Raw genomic sequence first — 18,454 nt, forward strand, 5'->3', positions numbered from 1 at the left:
ACAGGAACAGAAAACCAAATACCACATGTCCTCACTTATAAGTGGGACCTAAATGATGAGAACACATGGACACACAGAGAGGAACAACACAACACACCCTGGGGCCTTTCAGAGGGTGGGAGGGGAGGAGGGAGAAGATTGGGAAAAGTAATTAATGGATGCTAGGCTTGATACCTGGGTGATGAAATGGTCTGTGCAACAAATTCCCATGACACAAGCTCACCTATGTAACAAACCTGCACTTGTACCCCTAAGGTGAAATAAAGGTTAAAAAAACATTTTGTTAGAAATTTCCTTGAGGATCATTTGGAACTCAAATATGCTTCTCTTAAAAACCCAACTTTCATAAAGCAAAATTGATTTATGTTGTAGATATATTATTTTAAAACATAGATAATAACTACACTGAAAATTTAAATACTAATTAAATTCCAAAGCACAAAATGTAAAAAGGAAAAAAAGTTAATAACTCTATAGAGTGCTATACTTTTCTTTTATCAGAAGGTATTTTTTCTAAATTTGAAAGTCTGATATGTCTTTAAAATATTTCTACTATTTATCTAGATGCTTTTCTTGTAAACAAAGTTTTATTTTATAATATGAGATAAATTTCTACTTCTGTCTTAAGCATCTAAAGCAAGGTTTGAGGTTACTAGTTTCTTTCAAATGGCATTTCAATAATTGGATACACTGATTAGTAGATTTTAAAAATATGTATCTAATAACATTTCAAAACATTTAGGCTTTAGGGTCAGAAGATTTAGGTCAAACAGATTGCTTTTGTAAAAGCACTAATTCCGGTTTTTGTTTTGGTTTTGAAAAATGGCATTTTAGACTGATTTAGTCATTTGTGAAAAGATAATCAATTCAAGGTTTATTATTACAGCATTAAACTCACCAGCCCACCAACTGTTCACGGAGATGCACAGATGATCCCCAGAGTCATGGCCACCATCTGTCGTTTGGGTGGGACCAGCTAATCTGCCTAGTAGAGAGAACATGCAGAGTCATAGTTATTAGGCCATTTCTAACCTGAATACACAAAAACTTAAGTAGATGTTTTTTTTCAAAAATAAGAAAATTCGTATTCTCTGAAAAATTATTTCTCATCACTTTCTTTCCTTCATGACTTTGGCTTCCCATCTGCAATTCTTATTCTTTCATTTCCTATAACATTCCTACTCTCTGCTCCCTCTTCTCGGCCTTAATTTGCTTAACCTCTGTAGCTGTTCTCTCCTTTTTTTTATTATTATACTTTAAGTTCTGGGGTACATGTGCAGAACGTGTAGTTTTGTTATGTAGGTATACACGTGCCATGGTGGTTTGCTGCACCCATCAACCTATCACCTACATTAGGTATTTCTCCTCATGCTATTCCTCCCCTAGCCCCCCACTCCCTGACAGCCCGTGGTGTGTGATGTCCCCCTCCCTGTGTTCATGTGTTATCATTGTTCAACTCCCACTTATGAGTAAGAACATGCGGTGTTTGGTTTTCTGTTCACTAACTCTTCCTCTCTTCATTGACTCAGAGTTAGGAGTCAATATTCATGCACGTTAAACAGGATCTATACTTTGCCTAAAATCAAATCCCTATTCATTACTTATCTATTGTGTGATGCTGGATAAGTAACTTCTGTTAAGCTTCAATTTTTTAATCTATGTACAAGGAATACTAAAAATAATTACCTCATAGAAGATCGGGAAGTGTTAAATGATGATAAACATGGAAAGTGGTTAGTGCAGTGAACACATACTCCATAAATATTAGTCATTATTCTATCTTATCCCCCTTTCTTTCTGAAATTCTCTCTTATCTCCTAGTTTCAAAACTTCCTTTCCTGGTTCATTCCATATACAACTCTGGTAACTTCTATGTATACTTCCCACATAGTATGTCCCTTCAGCTATCTTATGACCCTGTGCCCATCTCTCTCTCTCTGTCAACCATTTTCATACCTGGCATATTCTCTCTGCTCTTGCTACCCTCCTCTTTTCTCCAGCTCCCTGTAGTGTTTTGACTCTTCCTTTGCCCCTCCAGCCTCTCCTGTCTAGTCCTAACACACTGTCTGGGGACATTCCCTTCTTTTCTCCAAACCACCTTTTTCTGCAATATTCAAGCTTTCTTCCTTCTCATTCTCCTCCCTTACACTCGATGTTTCCTTTCTTTTCACCAGTCCACCTGTCTGTTCCTCATAATTCTATTTTGTTTCCCTTTTACTTTCTTACTTAAATTTCTCACTTGGTAATTCTTGGTGGCCAACAGTAAAGATATGGAGAAGTCTGTTAAAAGATTTACATTTCCCAAAATCAATATTCCTTTTTAAAGCTGTCATCATATTCAGTTATGTAAAGCATCCCTCTTTTAGTTCTTAGGTTTTGTCTCACTGAGAGTGTTTTGTATCTGCTTCTGAGACTCTCTCCTTTTAAAGCCACTCACGCTCTGAGAATGTTCACCCATTATACTCATCTAAGAACTGCTGTATGTTGCTGACTTCCATGTCTAATGCCTTGAGTCCTCACTGTGCTCCAGTTCCGTTTTTGTCAAATTCCCACAGAGCTCTTCTATTGGTGATTCCAAGCCATCTCCAACTGAGCATACCTGAGACTGAGCTCTTGATATTGATAGCCAAGCAAAGCTGCTTTATACACTTTCTGCTGTCTTTTCTTTTCCTGTTTCTTTGGCGAAAGGGTTTTATTACTCTTTTTGATATCTTCCGCACTTCTCCTTTACAGCTAACATGAACCTACCTTCTGTTGTCTTATTCTCAGAAGGTATTTTCTTGTCTTCCCATGGAAAACAATACATCTATCTCAATGAACTGTATCAAAAGCTGTATTTTGTCCTACTATTTTTGTCAAGAACATAATTTATGCTATATTTATTGCTATTAAAGCCTAAATTCTTGCCTTGAGTTTAACTTATTTTTTAATTATATTATTCTCTGGCATAAGTTACGTGTGACCATACCCCCAGCATTTCTTTCTCTCTTCCTGTCTTTTTCTCTCACACATGCCTTCTCAATTTCAAACTCTTCCCTTTAGTTCATTCTGTTTATTTCTTTATGGGTTGCTTTTATTTTAAAAAACTTTTCTGCTAAGCAATAAAAGGGAATGAACTATTGACTTATGCAATCGGATGGATGAATCTCAAAATAATTATGGCTACTGAAATGCACCAGAAAAAAAGAGCACACAGCTGTTGATATGAAAATTCTAGTTAATGCAGTCTAATTTGCAGTGATTAAAAAGCAGACATATGGTTGCCTGTGAAGCTAGGAAGTGGGGTGTGGTGAGTGGTCGGAGCAGTGTGGGAATGGTGGGGACAGGGGAAAATAGACAGAGGAGGTAGGGAAGTTCCTGAAGATGAGAATATAAAGAGAAAAAGAATACAAAGAGGAAGAGAAAAATTTTTTAATGTGTATATGGTTGTTACTGAGGTGATGTGTTCCAGGCCATATATATAATTAAAACGTACCAAATAATACGTTTTAAAATGTGCAGTTTATTATATGTTTATGACACATTAATAAAGCTTAAAAATAACCTCTTCTAAGGAGGCAAGAAGCAAACATTTAAGTTGCTTAAGTACCGTACAAGCAGCAGGCCCTTGCTGCTAAACCAAACCATATTGCCTAAGCACCCAGTCAAAACTCCTCAGTCTAACTTTGAAGATATCTCTTAAACTGGCCCTAAATGATTTTTTTCAAATTCACCATTCATTACTCTTTCACATTTTAATTCTCCTGCCAACCTGGCAACTTGTTGCCAATATACCCTGTTGCTATCGCCATCTTTGTAAATATTATTCTAGCAATGCCCCCAGCAAGCTCTTTGGCCCCACTCCCACCATTATCTCAGCTTATGGTTGTCACTCTTTTTTCTCAGCTATCTTTGTACTTATGGTATTTATCTTGTCTTTGAGTCTTAACACAGTGTTGAAAAATATTTTTGTGGATGATTTTCATAATTTTTAATGCTGTTTTGATTTTCTGTTTATGCCATAGAGGTCAACTCAGTTAAATATGAAATAAAATCAACCACTTAAAAAAGGGAAGCCCATGTATTGTGCTGTTGAATGATAATGAAATTTTGAAAATGTCCAAACTAACATTCCACCTTCCCATTTGCTCACCCCTGGGCCCAGGGTCAAAAACTCTCCTAGGAATGGGCAAGTGTCCTCTTTAGGGGAGTTATTTATTGTTCAAAGTGGACCTTATGTTTGGGCTTCTCCAGAATCATATCTAAGAACTTCAAATATTACTCTTCTCCATGCCAAGACAGCCTACAAATGGGAATTATACTGGGTGTCAGAGCATTCCCTTGATAGGCCCAGATGCAATGACAGCTCAGGTGTCCTCACAGGATCTCCTCCTCTATCTTTTCCACAACAGAACTCATTTTATCATTGGTTTCTTTCTTCTCGATACCATTTTTAGCTTTAGATTTATGATGTTTTTGTTCCAAGACAAATCTCTACTAATTCTTAAGTGTAGACACTATTTTCAAGAAGACTTGAAAGAAATGTTCCCCCACAGAGGTTTTTTTTTTCTCTTGTATCATTCCCATCTACATAATTATCAAATCACATTTAGAACTGTAGATATGTAAGCTAATCTTATACAACCTTGTATATTTAATGAATGTTTCCTAAACTGCAATTTTCAGTTCTAAGTTAATTGTTTTATAGAAATGGCTACATTCAGACTTTCCAAAATAGCCCTTTATGTTCATTAGGGCTCCTTGTTATACACCAGTTCCACAATTCTTAAAATAAAACTTTACTTCCTTGGCACTTGTATTGGGTAAAGACATTGGCTTTGGAAGGACTGGCTAATATTTATTGACCAACTCAATATATTTCTCAATATATAAAACCAAAACTACTTTGCTCCTTTTCACAATAGTGCACATTTTTACCATAATTTATTTATGGCTACAAAACATCAGATTTTTTTTTTTTTTTGAGATGGAGTCTCGCTCTGTCATCCAGGCTGGAGTGTAGTGGCGCGATCTTGGCTCACTGCAACGTCTGCCTCCCGGGTTCAAGCGATTATCCTGCCTCAGCCTCCTGAGTAGCTGAGATTACAGGCGCCCGCCACTGCACCTGGCTAATTTTTGTATTTTTGGTAGAGATGGTGTTTCACCATCTTGGCCAGGCTGGTCAAGAACTCCTGACCTCATGTGATCCACCCGCCTCGGCCTCCCAAAGTGCTGGGATTACAGGTATGAGCCACTGCGTCCAGCCAATTTTTTTAAAATGTATTTTCTCTATGGTAATTAAAAAAAACAACAACAACATTTTGTGCCCTTCTAGTCTTTAACTGGTAGAAATATGTCCCCAAAAAGAAACTATTGTATTTATGCCACATCACCAAAAAACAAAAAACAAACAAAAAACCAAAACCAACAGAACATAATACACCTTTGACTGATGTGTCTTACAGACTGACATGACCAAAGTCATGTTTTCATTTAATTTCCAATTTCCCCTTCCACAACATGCACCAATTGAATATATGCTCTGGGAGCCATAAAATGGACCAAACATCTACCTCTTCAAAAGAATGCATTAAAATATTTTAAAGAATTTTTTGTTGTTTAAAAGGTGAAAAAATATAAACAGAAACTGATTCATTCCCTTACTTCATGCATCCATAATCTAAACCAAAAACAAAATTTTAAAGCGAGAACAAACTACCACTGCAAGTTTTTGTGTCCATTTTCTCTGTACATACAAACTGCTCACTACCGAAGGGAAAAAAGAATATAATCCTTGGTGTCTGTGGATTCAAAGGGGAGAAACGAGGCTGTCATGTAGTATCCAAAAACTGGTACATGTATGTTCTGCTTTTATAATGTGTACTTTTCTCTCTTCTGTTTTTCATATCCAAAACTTCTAAATGCTATATTAGGGGCACAGTAGATTAGCTTCCAGCACTTGGTGAACAGAATTCACAAGCTGTGACAAAACTGTCATCTTCAGGGTGCAATTTTGTTTATATACATTGTATGTATATATTTCTTTCTTTCTTTCTGTTTTTCTTTTCTTTTCTTTTCTTTTTTTTTTTTGAGAAGGAGTCTCACTCTGTTGCCTAGTCTGGAGTGCAGTGGCACAATCTCTGCTCACTGCAACCTCCGCCTCCCGGGTTCAAGCGGTTCTCCTGCCTCAGCCTCCCGAGTAGCTGGGACTACAGGCACGCACCACCATGCCCGGCTAATTTTTGTATTTTTAGAAGAGACAGGGTTTCACCATATTGGCCAGGCTGGTCTCGAACATCTGACCCTTGATCCGCCTGCCTCAGTCTCCCAAAGTGCTGGGATTACAAGAGTGAACCTCCGCGCCCAGCCTATATTTCTTTTAGATTTGGCTGTAGTCGACTGGCCATGGTTCAAGTGGGACTATAGCAGTACGTGGGTCAGGGACAGTCATTTTGGCTATGTACACATTCATAGTTGGTCCACGGCTTCCAACTAGCAGCGCTATTTCTGAAAGTCTAATACACAAACTGAAACATCTGATGCACTGGCTCCAACTTTGTCTCCTGCTGCATTCCAGCAAACTTCAAAAATTCCATCTGTTCCCCTGTAGTGTGAACTAGAGCACCTGTCTGTGTGTTCCAGATGTGTACAGATTTGTCAAAAGAACTGCTGGCCAGATACCGGCCATCAGGACTGAAAGCTACACTGTACACAGGCTCTCATTCAGCATTTACCTTCGGTATAGAAAGCCGTATCAGTCAGTCCAATATAAATGGTGCCCTCGTCCCACCTGCTGCATTGATTTCTATCATCCAGAAAGGTCTACAGTATGTAGAAGCAGAAGTTAGTATTAATGAGGAAGGTACCTTGTTTGATGGTCGACCAATAGAGTCTGTCCCTGATAGATGCCTTAATGCCTGATGTAGTACAAACAAGACAACAAGCTTATAGCGATCAGCTTAAACAGCAACAGGCAGCAGCTGCCGCAGCCACAGCCAACAAACAAGGATCTGCAAAAAAAAAAAAAAAAAAAGGAGAAAACACAGCAAATGGGGAGAAGAATGGAGCACATATTATAGCAAATAATCATACTGATACAATGGAAGTGGATGGGGATGTCGAAATCCCTCCTAATAAAGCAGGACAAGGATAAGTTCATGTCCTTTGCAGGGACATGGATGAAGTCCTGTTGGACTCCATTTGATAGTATAAATTTCTTTATTACGTGCTTGCAAATCATGGACACAATTGTCTTGTTTCATACTTCATATCTTTAAAGTCATGTCACCAGAACAAGAGGCCAGGAGATTGCCAGTTGGGTCCCATTTGATAGCATTTACTTCATTCGTATGTCCCTGGAATGTTTTAATAGGTCTGTCTTGTGACCCAGTGATCCCATTACTCAGTATATACCCAAAGGATTATAAATCATGCTACTATAAAGACACATGCACATGTATGTTTATTGAGGCACGATTCACATTAGCAAAGACTTGGAACCAACCCAAATGTTCACCAATTAGGAAAATGTGGCACATATACACCATGGAATACTATGTGGCCATAAAAAAGGATAAGTTCATGTCCTTTGCAGGGACATGGATGAAGCTGGAAACCATCATTCTAAGCAATCTATCCCAAAGACAGAAAACCAAACACTGGACGTTCTCACTCATAGGCAGGAGTTGAACAACGAGAATGCATGGACACAGGGCGGGGAACATCACACACCAGGGCGTCTCGGGGGCTGGGGGTATGAGGCAGGGATAGCATAGGAGAAATACCTAATGTAAATGACGAGTTGATGGGTGCAGCAAACCAACATGGCACATGTATACCTATGTAACAAGCCTGCACGTTGTGCACATGTACCCTAGAAATTAAAGTATAATAAAAAAATAAACAGTTCTGATACAAAAAAAAAAAAAAGAAAATGAGACAATTGGTGTAGTGACAGAAGATTCTTTAGGAATATAAGTAATATTAAAACAATGATTGGTTTCTGCTTATACTGGACAAAGGTAGCCTATCAAAGTGATGTCTTAGACTGTGGGTGTGATCATTGAAACTCTCTCTTTACCCTAATGAAAAGGCCATCATTTTGGGACTGGCAGAGAGGACAGCTGGAGGTTGCATGGCTCCCAGAAGGTTGTGGAGCCAGGAGTGATGGCTGATTTTCTACATATGAGTTTTATCTGAGGGAGAAAAAATCTTCTATCTTGTTTAAAACATTGTTATTTTGAATCCCTCTTACAAACAGCTAAACCAGTTGCTTTTGGTGTTTTAGACTTGAAGTCCTTGCCCATGCCTATGTCCTCAATGGTGTTGCCTAGGTCTTCTTCTAGGGTTTTTATGGTTTCAGGTCTAACATTTAAGTCTTTAATCCATCTTGAATTAATTTTTGTATAAGGTGTAAGGAAGGGATGCAATTTCAGCTTTCTACATATGGCTAGCCAGTTTTCCCAGCACCATTTATTAAATAGGGAATCATTTCCCCATTTCTTGTATTTGTCAGGTTTGTCAAAGATCAGATCGTTGTAGATAGGTGGTATTATTTCTGAGGGCTCTGTTCTGTTCCATTGGTCTATATCTCTGTTTTGGTATCAGTACCATGCTATTTTGGTTACTGTAGCCTTGTAGTACAGTTTGAAGTCAGGTAGCATGATGCCTCCAGCTTTGTTCTTTTGGCTTAAGATTGACTTGGCAATGCGGGCTCTTTTTTGGTTCCGTATGAACTTTAAAGTAGTTGTTTCCAATGCTGTGAAGAAAGTCATTGGTAGATTGATGGGGATGGCATTGAATCTACAAATTACCTTGGGCAGTATGGCCATTTTCACGATATTGATTCTTCCTACACATGAGCATGGAATGTTCTTCCATTTGTTTGTATCCTGTTTTATTTCATTGAGCAGTGGTTTGTAGTTCTCCTTGAAGAGGTCCTTCACATCCCTTGTAAGTTGGATTCCTGGGTATTTTATTCTCTTTGAAGCAATTGTGAATGGGAGTTCACTCATGATTCGGCTCTCTGTTTGTCTGTTATTGGTGTATAAGAATGCTTGTGATTTTTGCACATTGATTTTGTATCCTGAGACTTTGCTGAAGTTGCTAATCAGCTTAAGGAGATTTTGGGCTGAGACGATGGGGTTTTCTAGATATACAATCATGTCATCTGCAAACAGGGACAATTTGACTTCCTCTTTTCCTGATTGAGTACCCTTTATTTCCTTCTCCTGCCCTGATTGCCCTGGCCAGAACTTCCAACACTATGTTGAATAGGAGTGGTGAGAGAGGGCATCCCTGTCTTGTGCCAGTTTTCAAAGGGAATACTTCCAATTTTTGCCCATTCAGTAAGATATTTGCTGGGGGTTTGTCATAGATAGCTCTTATTATTTTGAGATCTGTCCCATCAATACCTAATTTATTGAGAGTTTTTAGCATGAAGGGTTGTTGAATTTTGTCAAAGGCCTTTTTTGCGTCTATTGAGATAATCATATGGAATTTGTCGTTGGTTCTGCTTATATGCTGGATTACATTTATTGATTTTTATATGTTGAACCAGCCTTGCGTCCCAGGGATGAAGCCCACTTGATCATGGTGGATAAGCTTTCTGATGTGCTGCTGGATTTGCTTTGCCAGTCAGTATTTTATTGAGGATTTTCGCATCGATGTTCATCAGGGATATTGGTCTAAAATTCTCTTTTTTTGTTGTGTCTCTGCCAGGCTTTGGTATCAGGATGATGCTGGCCTCATAAGATGAGTTAGGGAGGATTCCCTCTTTTTCTATTGATTGGAATAGTTTCAGAAGGAATGGTACCAGTTCCTCCTTGTACCTGTGGTAGAATTCGTCTGTGAATCCATCTGGTCCTGGACTTTTTTTGGTTGGTAAGCTATTAATTATTGCCTGAATTTCAGAGCTTGTTATTGGTCTATTCAGAGATTCAACTTCTTCCTGGTTTAGTCTTGGGAGGGTGTATGTGTCGAGGAATTTATCCATTTCTTCTATATTTTCTAGTTTATTAGCATAGAGGTGTTTATAGTATTCTCTGATGGTAGTTTGTATTTCTGTGGGATCGGTGGTGATAACCCCTTTGTCATTTTTTATTGCGTCTATTTGATTTTTCTCTCTTTTCTTCTTTATTAGTCTTGCTAGCGGTCTGTCAATTTTGTTGATCTTTTCAAAAAACCAGCTCCTGGATTCCTTGATTTTTTGAAGGGTTTTTTGTGTCACTATTTCCTTCGGTTCTGCTCTGATCTTAGTTATTTCTTGCCTTCTGCTAGCTTTTGAATGTGTTTGCTCTTGCTTCTCTAGTTCTTTTTTTTCTTTTTTTTTTGAGACAGTCTCGCTGTAGCCCAGGCTGGAGTGCAGTGCCGCGATCTCGGCTCACTGCAGGCTCCGCCCCCCGGGGTTCACGCCATTTTCCTGCCTCAGTCTCCCGAGTAGCTGGGACTACAGGCGCCTGCCATCTCGCCCGGCTTATTTTTTGTATTTTTAGTAGAGATGGGGTTTCACTGTGTTAGCCAGGATGGTCTCGATCTCCTGACCTCGTGATCCGCCCGCCTCGGCCTCCCAAAGTGCTGGGATTACAGGCGTGAGCCACCGCGCCCGGCCTTCCTCTAGTTCTTTTAATTGTGGTGTTAGGGTGTCAATTTTAGATCTTTCCTGCTTTCTCTTGTGGGCATTTAGTGCTATAAATTTCCCTCTACACACTGCTTTAAATGTGTCCCAGAGTTTCTGGCGTGTTGTGTCTTTGTTCTCATTGGTTTCAAAGAACATCTTTATTTCTGCCTTCATTTCGTTATATACCCAGTAGTCATTCAGGAGCAGGTTGTTCAGTTTCCATGTAGTTGAGCGGTTTTGAGTGAGTTTCTTAATTCTGAATTCTAATTTGATTGCACTGTGGTCTGAGAGACAGTTTGTTATAATTTCTGTTCTTTTACATTTGCTGAGGAGTGCTTTACTTCAAACTATGTGGTCAATTTTTGAATGAGTGTGGTGTGGTGCTGAGAAGAATGTATATTCTGTTGATTTGGGGTGGAGAGTTCTGTAGATGTCTATTAGGTTTGCTTAGTGCGGAGCTGAGTTCAATTCCTGGATATCCTTGTTAACTTTCTGTCTCGTTGATCTGTCTAATGTTGACAGTGGGGTGTTAAAGTTTCCCATTATTATTGTGTGGGAGTCTAAGTCTCTTTGTAGGTCTGTAAGGACTTGCTTTATGAATCTGGGTGCTCCTGTATTGGGTGCATATATATTTAGGATAGTTAGCTCTTCTTGTTGAATTGATCCCTTTACCATTATGTAATGGCCTTCTTTGTCTCTTTTGATCTTTGCTGGTTTAAAGTCTGTTTTATCAGAGACTAGGATTGCAACCCCTGCCTTTTTCTTGTTAGATCTTCCTCCATTCCTTTATTTTGAGCCTATGTGTGTCTCTGCATGTGAGATGGGTTTCCTGAATACAGCACACTGATGGGTCTTGACTCTTTATCCAATTTGCCAGTCTGTGCCTTTTAATTGGAGCATTTAGCTCATTTACATTTAAGGTTAATAGTGTTATGTGTGAATTTGATCCTGTCATTATGATGTTAGCTGGTTATTATGCTCGTTAGTTGATGCAGTTTCTTCCTAGCCTTGATGGTCTTTACAATTTGGCATGTTTTTGCAGTGGCTGGTACCAGTTGTTCCTTTCCATGTTTAGTGTTTCCTTCAGGAGCTCTTTTAGGGCAGGCCTGGTGGTGACAAAATCTCTCAGCATTTGCTTGTCTGCAAAGGATTTTATTTCTCTTTCACTTATGAAGCTTAGTTTGGCTGGATATGAAATTCTGGGTTCAAATTCTGTAACCTGTAGTATGGTTTGAAGTCAGGTAACATTATGACTCCAGCTTTGTTCTTTTTGTTTATGATTGCCTTGACTATTCAGGCTCTTTTTTGGTTCCATATGAATTTTAAAATAGTTTTTCCTAGTTCTATGAAGAATGTCATTGATAGTTTGATAGGAATAGCACTGAATATATAAATTGCTTTGAGCAATATGCAGTTTTGGTAATATTGATTCATCCTATCCATGAGCATGGGATGCTTGTCTATTTCTTTGTCTTTTCTGATTCTTTGAGCCATGTTTTGTAATTCTCATTGTAGAGATCTTTTACCTTCCTGGTTACCTGTATTCCTAGGTATTTTACTCTTTTAGTGGCAATTGTGAATGGGATTGCCTTCCTTATTTACCTCTCAGCTTGGCTGTTCTTGGCCCCTTTAAGGTTGCTTTGCTGAACCTTTTTATAAGAAATATCAGATTTGGCTTTTAAAAGCCTCTCAAGGCTATAATGTCAAGCCAAGGACTCATCATCAAACTTTGCCTGCAATACTTATAGATTTTAGTGAATTCCTCTTGTCTTGGGCTCTTCAAAATATCCTGAGGTTCCTGGGCCTGCCAGCAAGTGAGAGCCACTATGAGGCTGAGAATCTTTGAAGCTAGATGTTCTTTGTATCTTCTCAAATATGGTATCCCAGTCAGAGTCTTAGTAATATAACCAGTATTTCCGATTGTGTCCTATTATAAAGAAAATAGAGTCTTATTGAACTTTTGCAATTCACCATATTGCCAAGAAATAAGAAAATCAACAAGTGGCTTTGTGAATTCTGGAAGAATCAGGTAGGGAGAAAAGGTAAACATTTTAATTCTGTTTACAAAAGTGTATGTTAGCAACATGCTATAGATAGCTTAAGAGAAAAAATTTTAAATTTCCTTAGTTCAGGAAAATAAAACATTTAAGAACCTCCAAAATTTTGAATAGAAAGTCAAAAAACATTATCCTCAGCAGAATGAACATCATGCAAAATGAACATCATGCAATTCTTGTTTTGCTTGATCTTGTTATAGCTGTTGCATGAAGCCATTAGGTTTTTCATTAGAGTTTTAAAAATTCTTACCCAGTCCAATGATAAGATCACAAAGTTATCAGCAGCAATCTGTATTTCGGAGTACCTGTCAGAGTCTTTTTCATGAATGTCCTTGACGATAAGGCAATTTTAAACTGTAGCTGATTACAAACACTTTCAGAGAAGAATCAAAGTAAAACAATTAACTGTCCATGAATGAAAAGAGTTAAATTGCCCATTGTTAAAAAATCTGATGACAGTTTATTATAACAATAATGTAATTACAAGGAGATTTGTTTTTTTTTGTGACATAACTATATTTTAGACTTGGATGTTACTACCTTTTAGGATGTAAAGAAAAAGAGATTGAGTGAAGTTAGAAGCAATTTTTTTAAACTTGAATATTACAAATGTTAACTTTCTATATGCTCCAACTTAACTGAACCTTAGAATTGAATTCTATATTGTGTTTAAAAAACACTGGTGAAAAAAAGGGAGAAGCAAGCTTTTGAGAAATGCAGCTGCTTAGATTTATAAACTAGACAACTAGCAGCATCTAGTGGTCATGCTCATGATCAACCCCGTCTTCATTTTCATTGTTGCTTGGAATTAACTTGCATTTCAAGGCTTGGCAGATATTTTGAATTAGGTAAAAACCACATGTGAAAAAAACAAAAAACTTAAACTAAACATCAGTTTCAATGTATATATGGTGTAAACATACAATTCATATACTGTTGTTTATAATTGTGCTCAATTTCTGATGAAATTTAATACATTGAATAAAACTTATCTTAGACAGTGTTCAGCTGCTTTATTTGTCTTAAGAAGCGTTGTGATTTTGCCACATTCAGGGGACTGGACTTAATTTTATCAATTTTAATATTAAATTTTCAGTTTACATTTTGGAACTATTATGGAAAACTGTATTATTTTAACTGATAATATTGGCACGGATTTTGAACAATTATTTATTGTATTCATTTGTTTGAAACTGAGTTATAAGCACAACAGTTTTCCATCCTTGAAAGCACATGACAGTGAGGTTTATACACATGGTTAAAAAATGATAATAGGTAATAATTACTTGGTGGCAAAAGAAAGGTAGCCGGGAGTTTTTATGATTCTTATGACCAATCTGCAAATAAATAATCAAAAGTTGAATACAGATTAAAAACTGTCAGGAAATGGTTGATTTCTACTAACATAATTCAAATGCTCTAAAAATTATCTATTTCACATGCTGATAGTATGTTATATGGATACTAAAAACACCAGGATTATAAGCAAAAAGGCAGGAGGGGAAATGGAAGAAAGAGACTAATGATGTTTATGCACCTTTCAAGTGCCAGGCACTGGGTTATGCTTCATGTGAATCCATCATTATCCTTCATCTCCATGACAATTCTACAGGCAGGTGTATTTGTCCCCCATTTAATAGATAATGGAATGGAGTCCTGTTCCTGTGATCACACAAGTAGTAAGTGACCAAGGTAAATTTGATTTTGACCAAATCTGACTACAAAATTGATGTTCTCAGAGTTTATCAACTCATTATATACACAAAATATATAATCTGGGAAAAAAAGTCTTTTTAAAATATCAGCATTTTTTTAGTCCTGTCATTGTTTTGCAAGCCCTGAAAAAACATAACTCAGAGTAAAGGAGTGAACAATGTGCCATCCCCAAATATGCCTAATTGGTATGTTGATTATTCTGAGTTAAAAACATTAGAGAAATAATTTCAGAAAGGCTGAGCTGACCTATCTCTTTCCACCTGCAGCAAATGATAAAGATTCCTCTGGAAGGGGTACTCTCTCCGTATCAGGGTGAGAAAATAGCCCTTATCACCAGAGACTTGGAATTGAAGGCTACGGTGGACCTAAATAAACATAATTCATGAAGTAATTCCCATCCTTCACCTGTTTTACACTTTCCTATGTATTTCCTAGTGACTCCCCTGGAAAACTTACCACTGTAGCCAGATTTTCTTTGTCCTATCATTTCTTCTCAAATCTATCACTCTATGTCTAAAAAGTATCAAGGCATCTTGCTTTGGCCACTTCTTTTGACTTCCCTCTCTTGTGAAGAACCCCATGTGCATGTAAAACTAATAAAATTTTATTGCTTTTCTCTTATCAACCTGCCTGGTGTCAATCTGGTTTCTGCATCCAGCTGAAGAACCTGTTAAGAGTTAAAAGGGGAGTTGGAGGTGACCTCTGGCTCCCTACAAGTGTCATTTGTTATCTTGAAAGATGCTCCACTGGTCAAGCATGACTCTTACTGATCAGTGAACAAACCTTTTCGTTTTACACATTTATTCAACTATTCTCTCAGGTACTTGTAGGAATGGAGAACAAAACAGGTAGGACATTGCTTTCATGGATCTTATGGCCTAGTTGGGAAAGGTATAACAGGCTTCAAAGGTAATACAGCTGTGCTAAACATGAAAGGAGCAAATACACAATGCTTGGAAATGTTTTGAAACCTCCACAATTAAAGATAGGGCTTAAGATAAAAATCTAAGTTAGAAGTGGTATTACAAAATAAATGTATATAGCATTAGAGATTTATTCATTCAAAAATCATACATTGTGCACCTACGATGTGGTGCTGTTGATATCAAACAGATGATACAAACAGCCTAAACACCAAGAACTCAGTAAAAATATATGCAAACCATTATTCACAATACTGAAGATACGCTAGTTTAAAATATATACTATAGTGGTAGAGGAGAAGAAGGAATGATGGTGTCTGCTTTGATGAAACTTGCAGAGTTCACAAAGGAGATGTTCAAACTCTGTTGGTTACTATCCAGATTAAGGTGGAACAGAAGATAATGACAGAGGAGTCCGCATAAAGGCAAGACAGAGATGGAGAGAAGTAGATGAATTTCAGATATATTTAAAGGCAATAATACATTAAAGGTAACGACTCCTCATGATGATAGAATAATACATCCTTCCAAGTAAGTAAGGAGAAGAAGCTGTTGGCTGTGTCTGGCACACTAACTGGTCTAAACTGACAGGTTCCCTTTCCTTGAATCCTTCTCAAATGGTCAATAATTATTCATTTCCTATTTTGGCAATACTGTTTAATATAGTTATAACACTGGTCCTTAGTTCTTTTTGAAAGTATATTTATTGTCAAAAAGTTAAACTATATATACCTCCATACTTTAGGCCCGCAACAAGAAAAGGCACTTTTATACTTTTTGGTACATAAAGTCATGCACACACACACACACACACACAGGCACTCACACACACACACTTAATAAATGAGAACATACTACTCACAACTCCACTGTCCCTCATTTATCCATCTGTCTGTTTGTTTGTCTGATAGTACCACATATCAATCGTTATTTAGATTGTTTGCAATTTTGCACTATTTAAAACAGTGCCCATCTGTGTTTATTTTTCATGGCCTAATTTATGATGATACCCTAGAATAAATTCCTGGAAATGAAATTGCTGAGTTAAAAGACAAATAATTTTTAATCGATATTGTCAAATTGCACTCAACCATTTTGTTTTACTTTATATTCTCGCCAAAAAACGCATTAAGTTCTTGTTTCTGCACACCCACACTCAGTTTAGGAAAGCTTTAAATCTGTGCTTCTATGATAGATGAAATATGATACTTAAATGTCAATTTGATTAACTTATGAGTTTGTGTACTTTACCCATTTTTTATTTTATTATTTTTGTTTCTCTCATTATTGTATATGTGTGCTTTGAAATTGAAAGTATAAAACAGTTTTAATTTCAAAACCCTTATCTACATTAAGTCCTATGTATAAATATTAACTTTTTATTTTAATTAAATTTAATTTGTTTAAAATTATTTTAAAACTTGACTATGTAGTTTAAATTTTAACCATCATTCATATGTATGTATGACTATATATTTACATATCTACATCATGTATCTTACAATACAGTGGAAGAATTGTCATACTCCTTTCTAAGTTTGTATCAGATGCCAACATTGTATCTTCCAATGATGTGAAATATCTGAGAGAGTTTCTTTCAAGTGAGGTATTTGTGCTGTTACCACCATCTTGTCTTCAACATCTTTGTCCTTTTTGTCAGAACCACTTTCCTTATGCAAGTCATTAAGTGGGAACTTCACTAAGTTCCTCTGGCTGTGTAATTAGAGTCTCTCAATAGCAGCTATTTTCCCATAACTCCATTCATGTTTGATTCACATTTCCCTGCTGGTGTTACAACATTTGTTTTTTTGCTGCACTTTTATGTATGTTGACTTCTTTAATTCCCTCTTTGGATTATTCACTTTTATAAAATGTCAGGTGGGTTTATCAGTAGGAGATCAGGAAGCAACATAACAAAATGCTTTGCTGTCTGTTGGAACTGAATTACAGATGTGCAGTGAACATTCACTAACAAACTTTAAAAGAAGTGACATCATTGGCCACTGGTCACAATGTATCCATGTTATTTACATAGGGATTTATGGTCTGAAGAGCTAGCAGCAACATTTGTACTTTGTTACTCCGTTAATATACTGCAAAAACTAAAATTTGAACTGTGTTGTTGGGGAATTATTATTACTTGGTATTATTTAACTAAATCATGGTAATTGAAATCTGTACATATTGGAACTGGGCAAGGAAGGACTATCTGTACACACATACATACAGCCTGAATCTATAGAACTCAAAAGTTATCAACTTACTACATGCAATGGTAGGGCTGGCATACAATAAACATCCCATTTCCAAAAGGGATAAATCAGAAAGAAGAAAGGGGTCAGAGGTCCCAGACAAGTCCAAAACCTACCAGGGCAAATTCCAGTATATTTTAAGGCTCAAGGATAATCCTTTTTATTTTAATTCTTTGTCTTCAGGACCCACTAGGGAGGTGACCCTGCCCCCCAGGGCATCTGGGCTGTCTGTTTTGCTCCCTTGGCCGTGGATAATGGCAGCCTGGCCTGCTGAAACCAAGGCGGTGGCCCCACCCTCTGAAACTGGAGAAGAGACAGCCCTGCCACCCAGGCCTGAGACTCTGAGCCCATGGTTAATAGTGGCAGTCCCACCTTTGGAGTTATTTTTCTCTTTTCTTGAAGAATAGCACAGATTTTCAGCCAGATACCCCAATTGGCCCATCCTGTGGAATCTCAGAAGTCTGGTGGCTTTCCTTCACTCTCTCTCATCGCTGTCCCTTTTACTCCAAGCTGGCAGTTTTCTGCTGATATAAAATTCTCAAAAATAACCTTGTTGACTTATAGGGATCCAAGCCATCAGACAAGAGTGCCCTCCATAGATCTTTCCTGGATAATCACATCTCTATTCTTGCCTTCTGCTGAGATCGTTGATTCAATCCATGTGTCACATTCATAATTTCTTTATGAAATGAATGACCAGTCACACCCTTGTCTTCTGTTCAGAACAAGCTTTCTCATTTTTTGGCCATATAAATAAACTGATAATTTTCTAAATCTCAAGTTCTGATTCCTTTTTCTTAATGATCCTTTGATGTATCTCTCTTCTCTTGCATTTTACCATAAGCATCAAAAAGAAACCTGGCTACACTTTCAAAAGTTTGCTTAGAAATCACCTCAGCTAAAGACCTG

At 37.4% G+C, this 18,454-nt stretch overlaps 1 pseudogene; it reads left to right on the plus strand.

Moving 5' to 3' along the window:
* The first annotated feature begins 6,621 nt into the window (after positions 1-6,621).
* Positions 6,622-7,132, plus strand: LOC129462301 (F-box-like/WD repeat-containing protein TBL1XR1; annotated as a pseudogene).
* The last annotated feature ends 11,322 nt before the right edge of the window (positions 7,133-18,454 follow it).

This window comes from Symphalangus syndactylus, chromosome 2 (genome assembly GCF_028878055.3).
Source record: "Symphalangus syndactylus isolate Jambi chromosome 2, NHGRI_mSymSyn1-v2.1_pri, whole genome shotgun sequence".
Lineage (NCBI taxonomy): Eukaryota > Metazoa > Chordata > Mammalia > Primates > Hylobatidae > Symphalangus > Symphalangus syndactylus.